At 33.9% G+C, this 20,200-nt stretch overlaps 1 pseudogene; it reads left to right on the top strand.

Moving 5' to 3' along the window:
• Positions 1-14,825: 14,825 nt before the first annotated feature.
• Positions 14,826-16,660, top strand: LOC121417916 (annotated as a pseudogene).
• The last annotated feature ends 3,540 nt before the right edge of the window (positions 16,661-20,200 follow it).

Raw genomic sequence — 20,200 nt, 5'->3', positions numbered from 1 at the left:
GGCGAAGCAGAGATTTGAATGGTCATCTGCAGTTTGTCCCATATATTGTAATGCATGCAAAATCAAAATAAAAATACGCAGGGTGAATAACCTTACCATGACCTAATGATAGTAGTAATGCATGAGATATGTATATCGCACGATGCTAAGGGCGCTTCAGAGCAGAACAACAACAAAACCTATTTACATACCTGTCTAAACATACATGTCTGAACAATAAGTCAATGTCTATCAAAAAGCACTCCTAAAATATGTTTTACCATGAAAATGGTCACTAAATTCTGGGTTTTCAACCTGTGTGGAAGAAAATTCCACAGGTTAGGCTTTGCATGAGCAACTAGAATTTTTAAGAGATTAGATGATGAGGATCGTAAGGTCACTGAGGATTGATAATTATCAGTCAAAGACTTATTGTTATTGGGGAAGTTATAAATAAATAAATGATTATTTGTTATACTAAAGACCATACTTCAAAGTGTTGGGACAATTTTCTTAGTCACTCCGTATTGTCTCATCAGGAGTATGAATCATTTTAATTGGTAAATGAACTATATTTATTATTTTGGAAGTTTTGTTGTGAATCCAAAATAATGAAAGAAGAAATCAGAAATTTGTTACCCGCTAGCGCTGATCTTGATTTCAGTGTTTTGGTTGTCATATTATTTTTTTAGCCTGGAATACCCACTAACTATTTCCCCTTAGACTCATGTGTTAAAATGAGATTTGAAAAAAAATCGCCCAAAATAAGTCTTTATAATGACACCATCCAAACCTTTATGATGTGGTAGTTCATCCAATATCCTACCAACGCCAAAATTATGAAAAGATGTTTTGCAGCATTTTTTCGCGAACTTGGTTGCATTCACAGTGCTCACTGGGTTTCTTGGGCAACTAATTAATTTCCCATAAAATCCAGCATTGACAAATTACTGCTCTCCCATGGGACTGAACAGATCCAGTAGTAATCCCTCTCTATGCCCATATGAAAAATTGTTCAGATATGCACCGTTGATTTTATATGAATATTTGTCTAACCATTACGTCATTTTTTCTAAAGGGGATTCCCGAAATTGCCCCATCCCATTTGTGGTGTGCGTCCTTCAACACTGCACTGTAGTACAACAGCAACTATGCCATCTACGGCGAACCTCTGACCAACATAATAGCTTGAAGAGGAAGCGTACCAAAATAGGTAAATTTCATGTCGATGAAAAACGAACGTTCTTCAGATGGAATATTTTGGTTATTCATGCTATTATTCATTTCAAAAGGATTATTAACCTCTTTAAAGATTTAAAAAATCAATTAAAAATAGTCATTGCCATTGGTTTTAGGGCACACGAGAATAATTCATCTGCGCGCAATGCATGCCGGACAGGCGAAAGTAAAGATCACATGACTTTGTTGATTTCAATTATTCATCAAAAATAGATCAAGTGTTTGTATATTAAAAGAAAAACGATAGAGATAATGCTATGTTCATACTCTTTCATAATTAAGGCGTTTTGGGAGGCTAGACTGCATTTTTGTATTTCATTTTAATTATTATTACCTAAAATGCAGTTCTGGTTTTTGTGGCAATGAACTGGCCGAAATTATGGTTAGTCTTATTTCAACCCATTTAACTTTCGATTGAGCTGGGCAAGTACCCGATTAACATATCAAGTCCTAATGTACTGTTAATTGTGACTAATGTCAGTGAATTGAAGCAAAATCTATCGAAGGATTGATTTTTAATGATTTTTTGATGAGCTATGATATAACACGTGAGTGAATGGGGGTCTGTAATACTCATGTGTGCCCTATATCGCGACTACACATCTACACTGTCGTTGCTATGGCTAAGCGTTGTTACAACCGATAATGTCGCACCAACGCATAATGTCGCAATCTGCGACATTATGCCAAGAGCGTCCGACGCATAATGTCGCAGTCAACGCATAATGTCGTAGTTTTTCTAACGCATAATGTCACATGTCGCAACGCATATTGTCACAGCAAATCGTTAACGCATAATGTCACATGTCGCAACGCATAATGTCACAGCGGTATTTTCTTCAGGACTTGAGCTACAGATAAGATATAAAACATGCTTTTACTTAGTATTTTGAGACACGAAAAAGAGAATGAAATTATTTTCAAATCAGGATTACTCTTTGTATGGATATTTGTCGCTTTATTGCCATTTCATCTACTGCCTTTTCCCCACTATCGCATGGTCTGATATCATTTCGTCTACCATTAGTTAGTCAACTATCAACATAGTCCAATAACCATTTCGTCTAATTACCATCTCGTCTAATTGCCAGTTGGTCTAATAGCCGTTGTGTTTATTATCATTTAGTCTAATTGTATTTTTTTCAGTTGGTCCAATATCCATTTTGTCCAATATCATTTTCTCCTGAAGAGACTGATACCTTGCATTTAATACCTAATCTGACTAAACGTGTTATAAAAAGAAAACCTCTCATTAAACACCCCTCATTTTAATGTGAAAATGCAATGTTCCATATATATTTTGTGCGCTTCCTATCGCATTGCAGCTGCAAGTTCTACTTGCTTGATGTCCATCAATGGGCTAAATATGCATTATGTGGATTTACAACTTCTTGTTTACATGTTTAATTTTGTTCGAGGTGATTTATTGCCTTTGTATTCGCATAGAAATAAACAAAGTAAATAAAAGAGAATTGATAACAAACAACGAGTGTGAGCATTTCTTTTGCTCATTTCGCCTCTCTTCCTCAAAAATGATATTAGTCCAAAGTCTTTTCTCCAGACCCAGTTGTTTCAAAAATTATAATATAAATCCAAAGTCTTTATTCCAGACCCGGTTGGTTCGAAAATAATAATATGAGCCCAAAGTCTTTATTCCAGACCCGGTTGTTTCAAAAATAATAATATGAGCCCAAAGTCTTTATTCCAGACCCGGTTGTTTCAAAAATTATAATATAAATCCAAAGTCTTTATTCCAGACCCGGTTGTTTAAAAAATAATCATATGATCCAAAAGTCTTTTCTCCAGACCCGGTTGTTTCAAAAATTATAATATAAATCCAAAGTCTTTTTCCAGACCCTGTTGTTTCTCAAAAATTATAATATAAATCAAAATTCTTCATTCCAGACCCGGTTGTTAAAAAAATAATAATATAAGTCCAAAGTCTATATTCCAGACCCGGTTGTTTAAAAAAAATAATCATATGAGCCAAAAGTCTTTATTCCAGACCCGGTTGTTTAAAAAAATAATCATATGAGCCAAAAGTCTTTATTCCAGACCCGATGTTTCAAAAATGATATTAGTCCAAAGTCTTTTCTCCAGACCCAGTTGTTTCAAAAATTATAATATAAATCCAAAGTGTTCATTCCAGACCCGGTTGTTAAAAAAATAATAATATAAGTCCAAAGTCTTTATTCCAGACCCGGTTGTTTAAAGAATAATCGTATGAGCCAAAAGTCTTTATTCCAGACCCGATGTTTCAAAAATGATATTAGTCCAAAGTCTTTTCTCCAGACCCAGTTGTTTCAAAAATTATAATATAAATCCAAAGTCTTCATTCGAGACCCGGTTGTTAAAAAATAATAATATAAGTCCAAAGTCTTTATTCCAGACCCGGTTGTTTAAAAAATAATCGTATGAACCAAAAGTCTTTATTCCAGACCCGATTGTTTAAAAATGATAATATTAGTCCAAAGTCTTTATTCCAGACCCAGTTGTTTAAACAATAATAGTGCAAGTCCAAAGTCTTTTTCCAGACCCTGTTGTTTCAAAAATCATGATATGAATCCAAAATCTTTTTTCCAGAGCCGTGTGTTTAAAAAATTATAATTTTAGTCCCAAATGAGATACATTAATGATATTCCAGTGGAATAAAAAATTAGAATCGTGCTTAGTCTTTTCTCCAGACGCTAATGTTAAATTGAAAATCATGCATAGTCTTTGCTCCAGACCCGGTAACTAAAAGCTGAAACTTTAAAGTAATGTGTTTATATAGAACAAAAATGCAAAATCTTTTTCCCAGACCCGGTTAATGAAAAAAATATAATATAAGTCCAAAGTCTTTTTTCCAGACCCATTTATTTCAAAAATTATAATAATTATAAAAAAAAACAAAGACCCACGACCCTATTTATGTTGAATAACATGGAAATGTAGCGTAGTCTTTTTGTCAGACCCAGTTATAAAAGTCATTAAAAACACAACAACAACAACAAAACAAAGACCCTGCAACCATTAAAGGTCAAGTCCTCTTCAGAAAAATGTTGATTTGAATCAATAGAGAAAAATCAGACAAGCACAATGCTGAAAATTTCATCAAAATCGGATGTAAAATAACAAAGTTATGACATTAAAAAATTTTGTTTATTTTTAACAAAACAGTTATATGAACGAGCCAGCTACATCCAAATGAGAGAGTCGATGATGTCACTCACTATTATCTTAACTGGCGATTTCAATCTTCCTAAATTAAAGTGGTGCGATGGCTATATCAAAGAAATTGATGACTCTTCTCTAACACAAATTATGCTTTCTATAATAGAAGAGAATTCGTTATACCAACCTGTATCAGAAGCAACAAGAGTAACAGACACCACAAGTACAACTTTAGATTTGTTATTTTCATCAGACCCCTCTATAGTTGATGACGTACACACCATTCCTGGTATAAGCGACCATAATGCAATTGCTTTTACGATTGATAGTCTTAAGAAAATAACATGTAAACCGAAAATGTCCTATCTATATTCAAAAGCAAATTTTGATAAAATAAGACGTGATTTTACAAATGCTCCACTAATGGATTCTTGTTGGGGCGAGAATATGGAGGTTTCATGGCAGTCCTGGAAAAGCATTGTAATCGATATTGTAAATAAAAATGTACCACGTCGTAAAGTTGTCAAATTTTCTCACCTTCCATGGGTCGATAGGGAAACTAGAAACCAACTGCGCAAAAGAAATAGTATATTTAACTTGGCAAAGAAGTCTAATTCTAAGGCTCAATGGTACAAATTCCGTAATCTGAGACGGAATATAAAAAAGATGCTGAAGGTAAAATATAAAAATTACTTGGAAAATAACGTTTGTAAAGATATTAAAAGAAATCCTAAACGTTTTTGGAATTTTGTGAAAACAAAGAAGAAAAGTCACAATCCAATCCCGTGTTTACGGGTAAAGGATGGTGTTTTAACTGACGACAAGGAAAGGCAGATGCTTTGAATAGACAATTTGAATCCGTGTTTCGATTGCCCAGTAACATACATATTCCTGAATGCACAGAAAACAGTAATATATTTGATATGGACTATATTAACTGTGATGTCGAAAATGTACGAAAATTACTCAAGAATATTGATTCTACAAAGTCTGTTGGTCCAGACGGATTAGCCCCATGTATTCTTAAAGAAGGTGCCGTTGAACTCGCACCGTCGCTTTGTGATCTCTTTAATAGATCTCTTTCAACTGGAGATTTGCCTTTAGATTGGCGCTGTGCTAATGTGTGTCCCATTTTTAAAAGGGGGAAATAAAGAAGACCCAAGTAATTATCGACCCATATCCCTAACTTCGCACGTTTGTAAGCTCCTAGAAAGAATAGTTTGTAAACAACTTGTTCGTCATTTAAATGATAACAATATCTTACACGACAATCAACATGGGTTTCGTGAAAAGCGATCATGCGAAACTCAATTGATTGAGGTCATTCAAGACTGGAGTAAATGGATGGACTCGGGTAGCAATGTTCACATAGCGTTTTTAGACTTCGCTAAAGCCTTTGATAGCGTGTCACACGCACATTTAGAGTTCAAGCTCAAACGCTGTGGTATTAAGGGCTCAAATTTGAAATGGATAATGAATTTTTTGAAATTGCGAACACAACGAGTGGTATTAAATGGAGAATATTCAAAATGGATTGACGTGAAATCAGGTGTGCCTCAAGGGACCATCCTTGGCCCCATACTTTTTCTATGTTTTATATGTGACATATCCGATGGAATTGTCTCTGAAATGAAACTCTATGCCGATGATTGTATCTTATATAGACCAGTAAATTCTACGCAAGATTGTGAAATTCTGCAAAATGATCTCGACACGTTAAAGAAATGGTCAAATAAATGGTTTCTTGATTTTAATGTGTCAAAATGTAAAATAATGAAAATGTCCCGAAAAGTTTCAAAAATAGACTATGCATACAAAATGGATGGGAACGACTTAACCATAACTAAGTCTGAAAGGTATTTAGGCATTTTAATTAATGACACATTAAATTGGAAAGATCATTGTGAAGAAACATATACTAAATGTAATAAAATTATCGGTATTGTAAAAAGAAACTTTATGAACTGTCAAAGATCAGTTTTTAAGACCCTTTACGAGTCACTCATTCGACCATGCTTAGAGTATTGCTGTATAGCATGGGACCCGTATCGGGCAGCCCATATAAAATTACTCGAGCGTATACAGAATAGATACGTGAGAATGATGTGCCGGGATTGGCAAACAAGTTACAACGTACTTTTACAAAATTTGAATATGCCAACTTTGGAAACAAGACGAAAGTACCATAGACTTGTTATGTTTTATAAGCTCACTAATAATTTAGCTCATGTCAATGTAATGATTAAAGTAGCCCACAGAATAGGTAGAAACGATCACGATAAGAAGGTAATCACGCCCTTTGCAAAAACAGATTACTTCAAAAACTCTTTTTATGTTAGAACCTCCAAAGATTGGAACATGCTCCCTAGTAATGTAACAAATAGCACATCTATCTCGACTTTTAAAAACCTACTCAAGGCTCACCTTCTTATGTAATTTCTATGATACTAAATAATTTCACTTTTCCTTTCTATGATGATGCCTCACAACTAATTATTATCATTCTTTCCATATTATGTATAATTTTGAATCACACCACAACTCATTAAGATTTTTCATCAATTTTTTTATTGTATTATATTTTATTATACTTGTTATATTATGTTATCTTATCCATATTTTATTATTTGGTTCTTGTATCACATTTTTAAATATTTTTAACGTTACATAAATCTATTATTGATTTCTATGTCCTTTTCTATGGTAATTCACATTTTACTTTTCCGATTGTTTAATTTATGTTTTTATCTTGATGTTACTTTATATTTGGGATCCAAACTTGTACGGGTTTTTCAAACCTTTTTTTGTATCCCTTGACATGTTTTACTTTGTATGTTTTACTTGTCTAAATAAATACAAATACAAATACTATTTCTTTTGATTTTCATTGTTTGAATTATACATTATTTCAATTTTTACGAATTTGACGATTAGGACCTCCTTGCCTAAAGCACAAAATGTTGAAATAATAAATTTCCACGTGTTGCAGGGAGGAATGAAACCTCATTTCACATTACAATGACGAGAAAATAAAAATATTTCATATTTCATTTAAGAAAATACAAAAGAAATAGTGAGTGAGTGATGTCATCAGTTCCTCATTTGCATACCGACCGAGATGTGCATATAACTGTTTTGTGAAATGAAGCGAAACATTAAAATGCCATAACTTTCTTATTTTACATCCGATTTTGATGAAATTTTCAGTGTTATGCTTGTTGCATTTTTCTTTTTTTATTCAAATCAAGTTTTTGTTGGGGTAGACTTGTCCTTTAAAAAAAATAATTTCTTGTATATTCATTCCTTTTTTCTATGAAAAAACTGAGAAATAACAAAACATTAAAATACATATGAAAAAAAACTGAGAAATAAGATATCAGTAAGCAATAGGGGGATTACTTCCCGAAAACGATAAAGTTGTTGATTGACGATCTATGATATATTATATAAAAGAAAAACATTCTAACAAGAGGGGATAACCATTCCATTCCAGGTTTTTATTTGGTAATAAGTCATGATTGACCATTTATGCCACCCACTGTATGAGAAGTAGGGTAACAATTTTATTTAGTATTATTTTTATTACTTCTTTTTGTCTCACCTGCATAGCAGAGTGAGACTATAGGCGCTGCTTTTCCTACGGCGACGGCGGCGGCGTCAACATCAAATCTTAACCTAAGGTTAAGTTTTTGAAATGACATCATAACTTAGAAAGTATATGGACCTAGTTCATGAAACTTGGCCATAAGGTTAATCAAATATTATTTAACATCCTCTCAGAGTTTCATGTCACATGACAAAAGTCCAAGGTCATTTAGGGTCAATGAACTTAGACCATGTTGGGGGAATCAACATCAAAATCTTAACCTCAGATTAAGATTTTGAAATATCATCATAACTTAGAAAATATATAGACCTAGTTCATTAAACTTGGACATAAGATTATTCAAGTATCACCAAACATCCTGCATGAGTTTCACGTCACATGACCAAGGTCAAAGGTCATTTAGGGTCAATGAACTTTGGCCGATTTGGGGGTATCTGATGAATTACAATCAAAACTTAAAAAGGTTTTGGATCTGATTCATGAAACTTGGACATAATAGTAATCAAGTATCACTGAACATCCTGGGCAAGTTTCAGGTCACATGGTCAAGGTCAAAGGTCATTTAGGGTCAATTAAGTTTGGCCGAATCGTTTTTTTTTTTGGTGAATTACCATCATAACTTTGAAAGTATGTTGGTCTAGTTCATAAAACTTGGACATAAGAGTAATCAAGTATCACTGAACATCCTGTGTGCATTTTAGGTCACATGACAATGGTCAAAGGTCAATGAACTTTGGCCATAATGGGGGTATCTGTTGAATTACCATCATAACTTTGCAAGTTTATTGATCTGACTTTTGAAACTTGGACATAAGAGTAATAAAGTATCACTGAATATCCTGTGCAAGTTTCAGGTCACATGATCAAGGTCAAAGGTCATGTGAGGTCAATGAATTTTTGCCACATTGGGGGTATTTGTTGAATTACCATCCTATTTCTGTAAGTGTATTGGTCTAGTTCATAAAACGTGGAAATAAGAGTATCCAAGTATCACTTAACATCTTGTGCGAGTTATAGTAGTTTTTAAAGTCAGCACTGCTGCTATTTTGAATCGTGTGATGTAGGTGAGACGGCCAGAGGCATTCCACTTGTTTATTATTATTATTTTTTGTATATTCATTCCCTTTTTTTATGAAAAAACACAAAACTTTTAAATACATATAAAACAAAAAACCGAGGAATAAGATATCAGCACACAATATGGGGATTATTTCCCGTAAACGATAAGGTTGTTGATCGACGATCTATGAGATATTATATAAAAGAAAATCATTCTAGCAAGAGGAGATAAAGTTTTAACAAGTTCTTCGGTATTTTAAATTTTCAGTGTACCAAGCACTATTTGTAATATATTCAGCATTTCTTTTTATTAGTTACAATTCCAATAATCTCAGTGGCCTAAGATATATTTTCTGGGATTTTATTGACCCGTTAAGTAAGTAAAGAGAGAGAGAGAGAGAGGGGATTTATGTGATCAAGAAGTGATAAGATAGGAAAAAAAACTGATTTGAAATGACTGAAAGAGAGACAGGCAAAGAAAGAAGGGCCCCTCCCACACCCATACCAGAGTTACGGAGTTAGGCTGTCCCGTCGGTGGATTCAGGTCCATCAACATTTTGAGGTTTAATCTTTCCAGGGGGCAAACGTGTGTGTGTGTTTGAGTTTTGTCAGACGTGTCTAAATCAGATATGATTATTTACGTCTGGGACCGACCTTTAACGTCACCATCCGAAAGACGTGACCAGGGCTCGAACCTCTGCATCAATTTGTAACTTCCCTACATAGCTTGGATTACAGGCGCACGCAACAACGACCAGTGTGTTTGTGTGTGTGTGTGTGTGTATTTGAGTTTTGTCAGACGTGTATCAATCAGATACGATTATTTACGTCTGGGACCGACCTTTAACGTCACCATCCGAAAGACGTGACCAGGGCTCGAACCTCGACCCTCTGCATCAATTTGTAACTTCCCCAAAGCTTGGATTACAGGCGCACGCCACAACGCCCAGTCTTTAAATATGGTGTAGTCTTTGCTCTAGACCCATGCAGTTATTTCAAAATAGGAAATTATTAGAAACGATAAAAACAGACAAACAATGTTAAAGATAAATTCCAGTATTGGTAACGATCTCAAAATGACTTTTTACAGAATCTAATATAATGACCACCCAAGTGTCTGTTTGTATGAATAAAAAATATGTGCCAAAGGATTCTTCAAGAAATTGTGTAATTGCTGAGAAATAAGCAAAATAAGCGCGGATTCGGTCACTTCCGTCGGGTCTTTATTCCAGCAATAATAATACACTGTCCCACGTGTTCCTATCTGTGTTGGTGATTTTCAGTGTGAACATTTTTCAGCGTAGATTTCAAGATTTCACAAAGTTCAGTTTATGTAACTGTACCAGATCTAGATCCTCGATGATATACTGACAATTAAGCCTGGATTTACAGACTTTCTCATGAAATCAGTGTTTACTGCAACTACTGGCATTTCTCTTTAACCAAGACGCCACAGTATCATTGATGTAGAATAACGTTGTTGTTGTTGTTATTTTGGGTCTTTAAGGCGCGTACCATTCAGATCTGAATATTTACGCCTTTTATTAATTTGACGTTTTTGTGGTATTCAATTCAATTCAATTTTATTTATTTCACTTCCATCAAACAAAAACAAGTTGTATACCAACTTACGGTATGCCTTATCACAGGGTTTTATAGTTTGGGAGATGCTGGTGTCTAAGTTTTTAGATTAATCTGTTGCTTAATTTGTATTTTAAGAGAACTGGATGTGGGGTAAAGACAACTCTCCAAACCCAAGCATTTAACTGGGTTTAATTTTAAAGATTGATCTTAGCGTTGATTTTTTTTCAATATTTATTTATCTTAAAAATCGCTGGGTCTAGACGAAGGTCTAAGCATAATAATAGTGTTATTCAACAGGAATAAGAATAGGACAAAGTCTTATGTTTTTAAGATTGTTTGAATTAATTTCTTAATGACTGGGTCTGGAATAGAGACAACTCTCTAAACATGTGTACTAAACTTTTGTACTTGGTCTTAATTTGGAGGATTGTTGGTTCCTAGATTCGTTGTTGGGGGTTGGGTTTTATTGTTTTTTTTATTCTTGAAATAATTGTGTCTGGAGAAAAGTCTACAATCGATCTCCATGTTATTCCACAGTAGTTAGATTATTGGGTATTTGTTTTAGACAATTTTATTTTTAAATAATAACCAAGTCTGGAAAATGGACGTTTTCTTTGCAAATGCATAATTACAATGTTTTGTAGGGGTCTTAGTATTATTATACAAAAGAATCTGGGTGTGGGGTACAGACATATTTTTTTACTGGGTGTAACTTTTGAAAACTGGTTTTAGATTTGATTTTCTTTTTTAATTCATTTCTTAGATAACCTGGTCTGGAGGAAAGAGTACGTTTTACAACTCATGTTATTCCAAGAGAATATGATAGGGTCTTATGTTAGATTTTTTCGTAATTTTTGTAATAATTAGGTCTGGAATAAAGACAACATTCTAAACCTCTTTTTAAAAACATGTTCTTAGGTTCAAGGATTGCTTGGTATTAGATTTGGAGTTATTTATATTTTTACTCTTAGCCTTATTTTGAAAAACAAATGAATGGGTCTGGCTGAAAGACTACGCTATATGTCCATGTTATCCAGCATTAATAAGATTATGGGGTCTTTATACGGTTTTTGTTGTTGTTGTATTGTTATTTATTTTTTTTGAATAAGAGGGTTTAGAGAAAAGGCTAAGCTCGATTTTCCTTTTTTCCACTGGAATATCATTATGGTATCTTAGTTTGGACTTATATTATAATTTTTGAAATAACTGAGTCTGGAAAAAAGACTTTGGACTTACATTATAATTTTTGAAACTAATGCGTCTGGAAAAAGACTTTGGACTTTTGTGCTATATGATAGGGTTTTAGTTTTTAGTTTTGAATAACCGGGTCTGGAGAAAAGACTATGCTTGATTCTCAATTTACTCATAGTGCGTATATTCACAATACGTTCAGTATAATTTGAAACGACAACAAAGACTTTGATTCCACCAGTTTTAATTAACTGGGTCTGGAGAGAAGACTAGGCTCGATTCTCATTTTTATTCCACCGGAACATCATTATCGTATCTTAGTTTGGACTTATATCATAATATTTGAAACAATCGGGTCTTTGGACATATATTATTATCTTTTGAACAACCGGGTCTGGAATAAAGACTTTGGATTTATATTATGATTTTTGAAACAACAGGGTCTGGAAAAAGACTTTGGATTTATATTATAATTTTTGAAACAACCGGGTCTGGAGAAAAGACTTTGGACTTATATTATCATTTTTGAAACAATCGGGTCTGGAATAAAGACTTTAGGCTCACATGATTATTTCTTAAACAACCGGGTCTGGAATAAAGACTTTGTACTTATATTATCATTTTTGAAACAATCGGGTCTGGAATAAAGACTTTGGACTTATATTATTATTTTTTAAACAACCGGGTCTGGAATAAAGACTTTGGATTTATATTATAATTTTTGAATCAACAGGGTCTGGAAAAAGACTTTGGATTTATATTATAATTTTTGAAACAACCGGGTCTGGAGAAAAGACTTTGGACTTATATTATCATTTTTGAAACAATCGGGTCTGGAATAAAGACTTTAGGCTCACATGATTATTTCTTAAACAACCGGGTCTGGAATAAAGACTTTGTACTTATATTATCATTTTTTAAACAATCGGGTCTGGAATAAAGACTTTGGACTTATATTATTATTTTTTAAACAACCGGGTCTGGAATAAAGACTTTGGATTTATATTATAATTTTTGAAACAACAGGGTCTGGAAAAAGACTTTGGATTTATATTATAATTTTTTTAACAACCGGGTCTGGAGAAACGACTTTGGACTTATATTATCATTTTTGAAACAATCGGGTCTGGAATAAAGACTTTAGGCTCATATGATTATTTATTAAACAACCGGGTCTGGAATAAAAACTTTGTACTTATATTATCATTTTTGAAACCGGGTCTGGAATAAAGACTTTGGGCTCATATTATTATTTTTGAAACAACCGGGTCTGGAATAAAGACTTTGGATTCATATTATAATTTTTGAAACAACAGGGTCTGGAAAAAGACTTTGGATTTATATTATAATTTTTTTAACAACCGGGTCTGGAGAAACGACTTTGGACTTATATTATCATTTTTGAAACAATCGGGTCTGGAATAAAGACTTTAGGCTCATATGATTATTTATTAAACAACCGGGTCTGGAATAAAGACTTTGTACTTATATTATTATTTTTGAAACAACCGGGTCTGGAATAAAGACTTTGGGCTCATATTATTATTTTTGAAACAACCGGGTCTGGAATAAAGACTTTGGATTCATAGTATAATTTGTTAATTAACCGGGTCAGGAAAAGAGACTGTGCACTTTTGTGCTATATGAACGCATTACTATACGATTTTAGTTCAGAACGGATTTGCCAAAAATCCCTTCAAATTTATTACATTTGTGGGTAAAGTCATTATTACATTTGTGGGCGATCAAAAATTATTACATTTGTGGGTAAAGTGCATTATTACATTTGTGGGTGAAATTATTACATTTGTGGGTAAAGTGTTATTACATTTGTGGGCGTTATTACATTTGTGGGTAAAGTGTTATTACATTTGTGGGTGCAACAACCCCCCCCCCCCCTTCTTCCTCCAAATTAACGGTTATAATGAGGAAGAGAGGCGAAATGAGCAAAAGAAATGCTCACACTCGTTGTTTGTTATCAATTCTCTTTTATTTACTTTGTTTATTTCTATGCGAATACAAAGGCAATAAATCACCTCGAACAAAATTAAACATGTAAACAAGAAGTTGTAAATCCACATAATGCATATTTAGCCCATTGATGGACATCAAGCAAGTAGAACTTGTAGCTGCAATGCGATAGGAAGCGCACAAAATATATATATGGAACATTGCATTTTCACATTAAAATGAGAGGTGTTTAATGAGAGGTTTTCTTTTTATAACACGTTTAGTCAGATTTGGTATTAAATGCAAGGTATCAATCTCTTCAGGAGAACCCACTCTTTCTTTTGAGACCAAAGTTTTTGACTTTTTGTCATTTGACCCTCAGTATAGGGCACACTAGAGTAATTCATCTGCGCGCAATGCATGCCGGACAGGCGTAAGTAAAGATCACATGATTTTGTTGATTTAAATTATTCATTACAAATAGATCAAATGTTTGTATATCAATAGAAAAACGATAGAGATAGAGCTATGTCCATACTCTTTCATAATTAAGGCGTTTGGTGTTTGGGGAGGCTAGACTGCATTTTTATATTTCATTTTAATTATTATTACCCACAATGCAGTTCTGGTTTTTGTGGCAATGAACTGGCCGAAATTATGGTTAGTCTTATTTCAGGTCATTTAACTTTTGATTGAGCTGGGCAAGTACATGATTTACATATCAATTCTTAATGTACTGTTAATTGTGACTAATGTCAGTGAATTGAAGCAAAATCTATCGAAGGATTGATTTTTAATGATTTTTTGATGAGCTATGATATAACACGTGAGTGAATGGGGGTCTGTAGTACTCATGTGTTCACTTTAGCTGTCTAATTTTTTCATTCGTATTAATGTGTGCCCGTCTTACCCGACCCTCTGACCTGACATCGCTCTTAATAATCCATCTGCTCTCTCCTCTCTCCCCCTCCCCATTCTCTCTCTCTCTCTCTCTCTCTCTTCTTCTTCTTCTTCTTCTCCCATTCTTTCTCTTGATTTTTGTTTCTATGATATTCCTTAGATCACTAGACTGATCACCATGGCAACTAACTTCAACCCAGACCAACAATGTGAAGGAAAGGAGTGTCAATCAATCACAGATGTGACGTACTACGTGGAGGAGAAGAAGAGACTCTGTGATGACTGCGCCTCTAAAGAAGGATGCGTCGCAAGAGTTAAAAGAGGTGTACCAAATATTTATTGTGAAGAACATGATGAAAAGGTAAAATTATATTGTAAATCTCATGGTGTTCCATTGTGTTATTCATGCGCTATGATCAAACACCGGCATCCTTGCGAGCGACAAGATATAATGATGCAATACAAGACAGTGGGGCGAGGCTAACAGTTCTAAAAGAAAAAGGGAGGGACAAATTGAAAGAAGGTCGTCTTTATGAAGAAGAAATTGACCAATGCACAAAAGACACAGACACCCATCTACAAGCTTTGAAAAATGAAGTTAATTCGATAATCAAGGAGGCGATCAACACAGATAAAGCCAAGGAGAAGATGGAGGCTGACAAAATCAACCAAGAATTTGATGATAAGAATCAAGTACTTCAAGAACAGATTATGAAGATCAATGAAAAGATTCGAAAGAACAATGAAGAGAGAGAGAAACAACTTGAATTACTCCATACAAATGCACAGATTAGACAAAGACACATGGACAATAAGAAGATTGGTCTTCATAGAGACATTGATAACATTGTTAAAGAGAAGGATAAGAAGATCAGAGAGTTGATGAAATCATTACATGATGACACAAAAACAATAGAGAATGCATTACAGACCATAGATACATTACTAGAAGACGATAAAAACATTGTTAAAGATGGTCATAGTGTGAACATTTCAGTGAGTGATAAACTAAAGAAACCACATTATAAGGATAAAGTGAAACAAATCACTGATAAAATATCATGTGTGAGGTTTGTGAAGGGTGTTGGGAGAGAGAAGTATGATGGTAGGATTGGTGGGTATGATGGCGAGTGGATGCTTAGTGATACAATCAGTGTCAAAGATGAAATCAAAGTCCCGCTTATTGTGGGCTGCTTAGATGAAAGTAATGTGATCATCACCGACTGGTTGTCAGATAGACATACATACATGTTAGATATGAACACTAAACACATCCAAAGAGTGATAACAGGTACTGACACATCATGGGTCGTCTCCTGTGCATTACTGAATGATGGCAAGATAGTATGTGGTAAATACTCTAAAGGTTGTACAGGGAAATGTTTGACTAGATGCATCAGTGTGTATGACAGACAATGGACGAACATCAATGACGTCACAATACCAAGAAACACAACGCACGATACCTCATGGGTGGATGTAGCTGTTGACCGTGATGGGATGATCATCGCTGAGGAGAGGGATCAGTCTAAGTTATACGTCATCAACCCAGCTGATAGTAAGATCGTAAATACCATCAAATATAAACAGAAAGTACTGATGCGAGGTGTGCTATCATCAGGTCACATCATCGCTCAACCTTACCCTCTTGGTAAGAGAGTACTAATCATAGACAGACAGGCTGGTAAAAGGGAAATCCCCCACAGTGACGTCATCTTGAATGTCAGTGTTGATTCTGTAACAGAGGACCTCTACGTCGTGAAATCAGATGATGAGGGCAAGACGTGTGTGATTGATCAGGTGATGAGAGGGAGTGAAGTGAAGAAGAGAAGAGTGACGTCATTCCCTCTATCAACTAGACTGACTGATCAATGGACTAATGTTGGGTCAAGGCAATATTATCTTTCAGTATCTCGTGTAATGATCTCATTATCAGGCAAGATAATTGCTTCTGATGGAGACAGTATTCTCGTATTCGAAAAAAGACTCACATTCTAAACGAAACGTTGGGGATCAATTAGTTAATACATTCATTGTGACGACCATGAGACACATTGACAAGCAAAATACCTTCCTTTTTTAATAGACACTGAAAAACATTATTTCATAAAAAAATATATACCTACTGTAACCTTATAACTCTGCCTCTTTATTAAATGCTAATTTCCCGTTGTTTGCAAATTGCCATTTTGTTAATAAAACCTGCATTCCAAAAATATAGCACGTATTCTGAAATAACTTTCAGAATAATTTGTTGGATTGGTAATAATGATAATGATGATGGTGACGATGGTGATGATGATGATGATGATGATTATTATGATGGTAGTGATGATGATGATGACAATGATGACGACGGTGGTAATGATGATGGTGGCGATGATGATGATGGTGACAATGATGATATGCTAAGTTCACGCCAACGGCGAATGCCGCGCTTTAAATCGGCGATTAATTCGGCGTCATTTTTATTTAAGGATGAGGAGGGGGAGAAGGGTGACGATGATGAGCGTTGGAGAGTTGTGGCCCAGTGGATTAGTCTTCGGACTTTGAAACAGAGGGTCGTGGGTTCGAATCCCAGCCATGGCGTAATTTCCTTCGGCAAGATATTTATCCACATTGCTACAGCCGGGGTAATAATAATATACCAAGTATATTTCAGCGCCTTGAGCACACAATCAATGTGGATTTGGCGCTTTAGAAATACTCTATATTATTATCATTATTATTATTATGTTGAAAGTGATCGATGTAGATGACTGCCCAGAATACATTTACTGGTCAGCAATTTGTTATGGTCAGAAGAATCGATATAGTGTTTACATTATAATTCATGATGATAACAGCGTATACATAGCTTAGATAAAGTCAAAGGTAGTTTTACAAAATGATATTGTTATTGATTGTATTTTACATTGTTTAAAAATACTTTAAGTGAACTGCTAAGAACAATTATGCGTGTATCAAGTTACAATTTATTCTTTTTTAACTCTCTCAATGTATTTTTTGTGTACGTTTCTAGATACTTGTTTTTCGTATCTGTGGTGTAGTGGGCTTATTCTTCGTCAATGGTGTCAGTTTATATGTAAATATTCAGTGATATGATATTATGAAAACTATGTTACATAAACTCATAATATATCAATTTGTTAGAAATCACAATGCTTGCCTTTAATGGCTAATAATTTACTTTCAGTTTCAGCATATAGTAATGTATATAATAATGTGTATCTGATATAACGTGCATGTGGAAAAAAATTAAAAGATAAGTCCAACCCAAAGAATATTTTAAAGAAAGAGTAAAATCCAACAAGAATAACACTGAAACTTTCATCGAAATGGGATACAAAATAAGAAAATTATGACATTTTAAGGATTCCCATGATTTCACAAAGCAGTTATATGCACATTTTGGTCGGTATGCAAATGAGGAGACTGATGACCTCATGCAGGCACTATTTTTGTATTTTGTTATATGAAATATTCTAATTTTCTCTTCAATGTCAAGTGAAACATTGATTAATTTCATCCTGAACATGTGGAATTAGCCTTATATATATATATATATATATATATATATATATATATATATATATATATATATATATATATATATATCATATGGCTCTGTCGAGTTGGTACTTATGTCAAATCTGTAAAAATTGAAATATTGTATATTTCAAACAATAAAAAAGAATAGAGAGTGAGGGACATCATCGACTGTCTTTAATTGTATGTCTCTTTTTTGTCAAAAATAAGCGAAATTTAAACATGTCATAACTTTCTCCTTCTACATCCGATTACGATGAAATTTTCAGCATTATGCTAATTTGATTCTGTCTGTGTATTCAAATCAACATTTTTTTTGAGGGGGGGGGTGGACTTGACCTTAATTACATGTATGTCCGTTCTTAAAACGGTACTCCAGGCTGAAAATAGTACGATTTCAACAGATACAAACAAAGCAATGAAAATTGCATCAAAATCGGACAAGGAATGTCAAAGATTTGCATTATTAATGTGAAACAGTTCTAGGCATGTCTTCATGAATATTCAGTGAGCAAACTGATGATGTCATATCTCACTCGTTCATTGGTATTTTATTATTTGAAATTAGGTTTATTCATTTTTTGTTTCCTTCAAGAACCAAAACTACTGGAATAACAATTGATTAAGTGCATTAGATATGCATTGCTGTAACTTATTTCATTACAAGGGACATATATAATTCACACACGTACGGTATGAAAGAATGAAACAATTATGATTACAGGTAATAACATAAGAAAATGAAAGTGGGCATGCTACATCATCGGTCAATCTAATGAATATTCATGATGATGTACATATAACTGTTTTAATAATATATTGTTAAACATTAAAATTCAATCAACTTTGCTATTTGTATTTTGTGTTTTCAGTACTTTGCTTTGTGAATTTTACTTTATTTACTTTGGTATAAATATCTCCATCCCGGAACAATTCTATATTTTTTTTTATTGTTGCGGTACCAAAGACCTATTCTTGATAGAAGCTCTAATAAAAATTAAATATATTTATTCATAATGAATAGTAAATTGGGAAATTCATCTGATTTCATTTAATAGGCATGCTTTTCAGTAGGTGCTATTAATGCAAGCCAGAAACTCTAAATGTTTGTTTTACTTTAATTTACCTCCACCGAACATTAATTGTTTTCTTTCTCGTTAATTTTTGGTCTTGTGTAGAAGCAACATAATGTCAGATCGATCTTTCCCTTGAATAATTCATTTCATTTTCTATCTCACTCTGACTCGTTTGCCTAAAAGTCTATTGTACTAGGGAATATCTTGCTTTAAATTACAGGGTATTTTTCCTTCTTTTTTTGTCGATGTATGTTTTGAGCAAACTGATTTCGAACGATAAATTGAAACAGAAGGAAATAGCTGTTCACTCGCTGAGTACGAGAATCATTTTTTGAATTTTCAATTTAGTTACCGCTTAACAGAGACAAACAATCGCAAAATGGGAATGTCAAATCAAAATCATGGTTGAATGTACATAATTGTTCATAATAATCACAATGAACCAACCAGAATCAATATTTACAAGAAACAATTGATTGTAAATTTGTGTTAACGGGGCAATGATCGCAGTTGTTGTACAATGGACTCTGTTGTTAAATCACTTCTTAATGGTTGAATGCAGACACGTTAAATCTCGGTTGCTTTATTCCATGATATCTGAAACTTATGAACGTTTGTGAATAATAAAACTACAATAATCGGCTTCATATTTACATTGTGACTGAGGCCTGTGTGGTATATGGTATATGTACATGAAAGCAATCAGTTTTACGAACAATAATTACCGCAGTGTGATGTAACTGATCGTAGGTTGGTTTTATTTCATTATGTTACAAGACACTGAGGTTGGTTATTGATGAGAGGGTGCAAAGAAGCAGAGAGAGAGCTAGTTCATTGAGAGAGAGAGAGATAGCATGTGAGATAGAGATGATTGATTTGAAAGTGTGTGCGTGTGTGTGTGGGGGTGAGAATG

The sequence above is a fragment of the Lytechinus variegatus genome, chromosome 6, assembly GCF_018143015.1.
Source record: "Lytechinus variegatus isolate NC3 chromosome 6, Lvar_3.0, whole genome shotgun sequence".
NCBI classification, from domain to species: Eukaryota; Metazoa; Echinodermata; class Echinoidea; order Temnopleuroida; family Toxopneustidae; genus Lytechinus; species Lytechinus variegatus.
The sequence above is the reverse complement of the archived record's forward strand: the minus strand, read 5'-3'. Positions and strand labels throughout refer to the sequence as shown.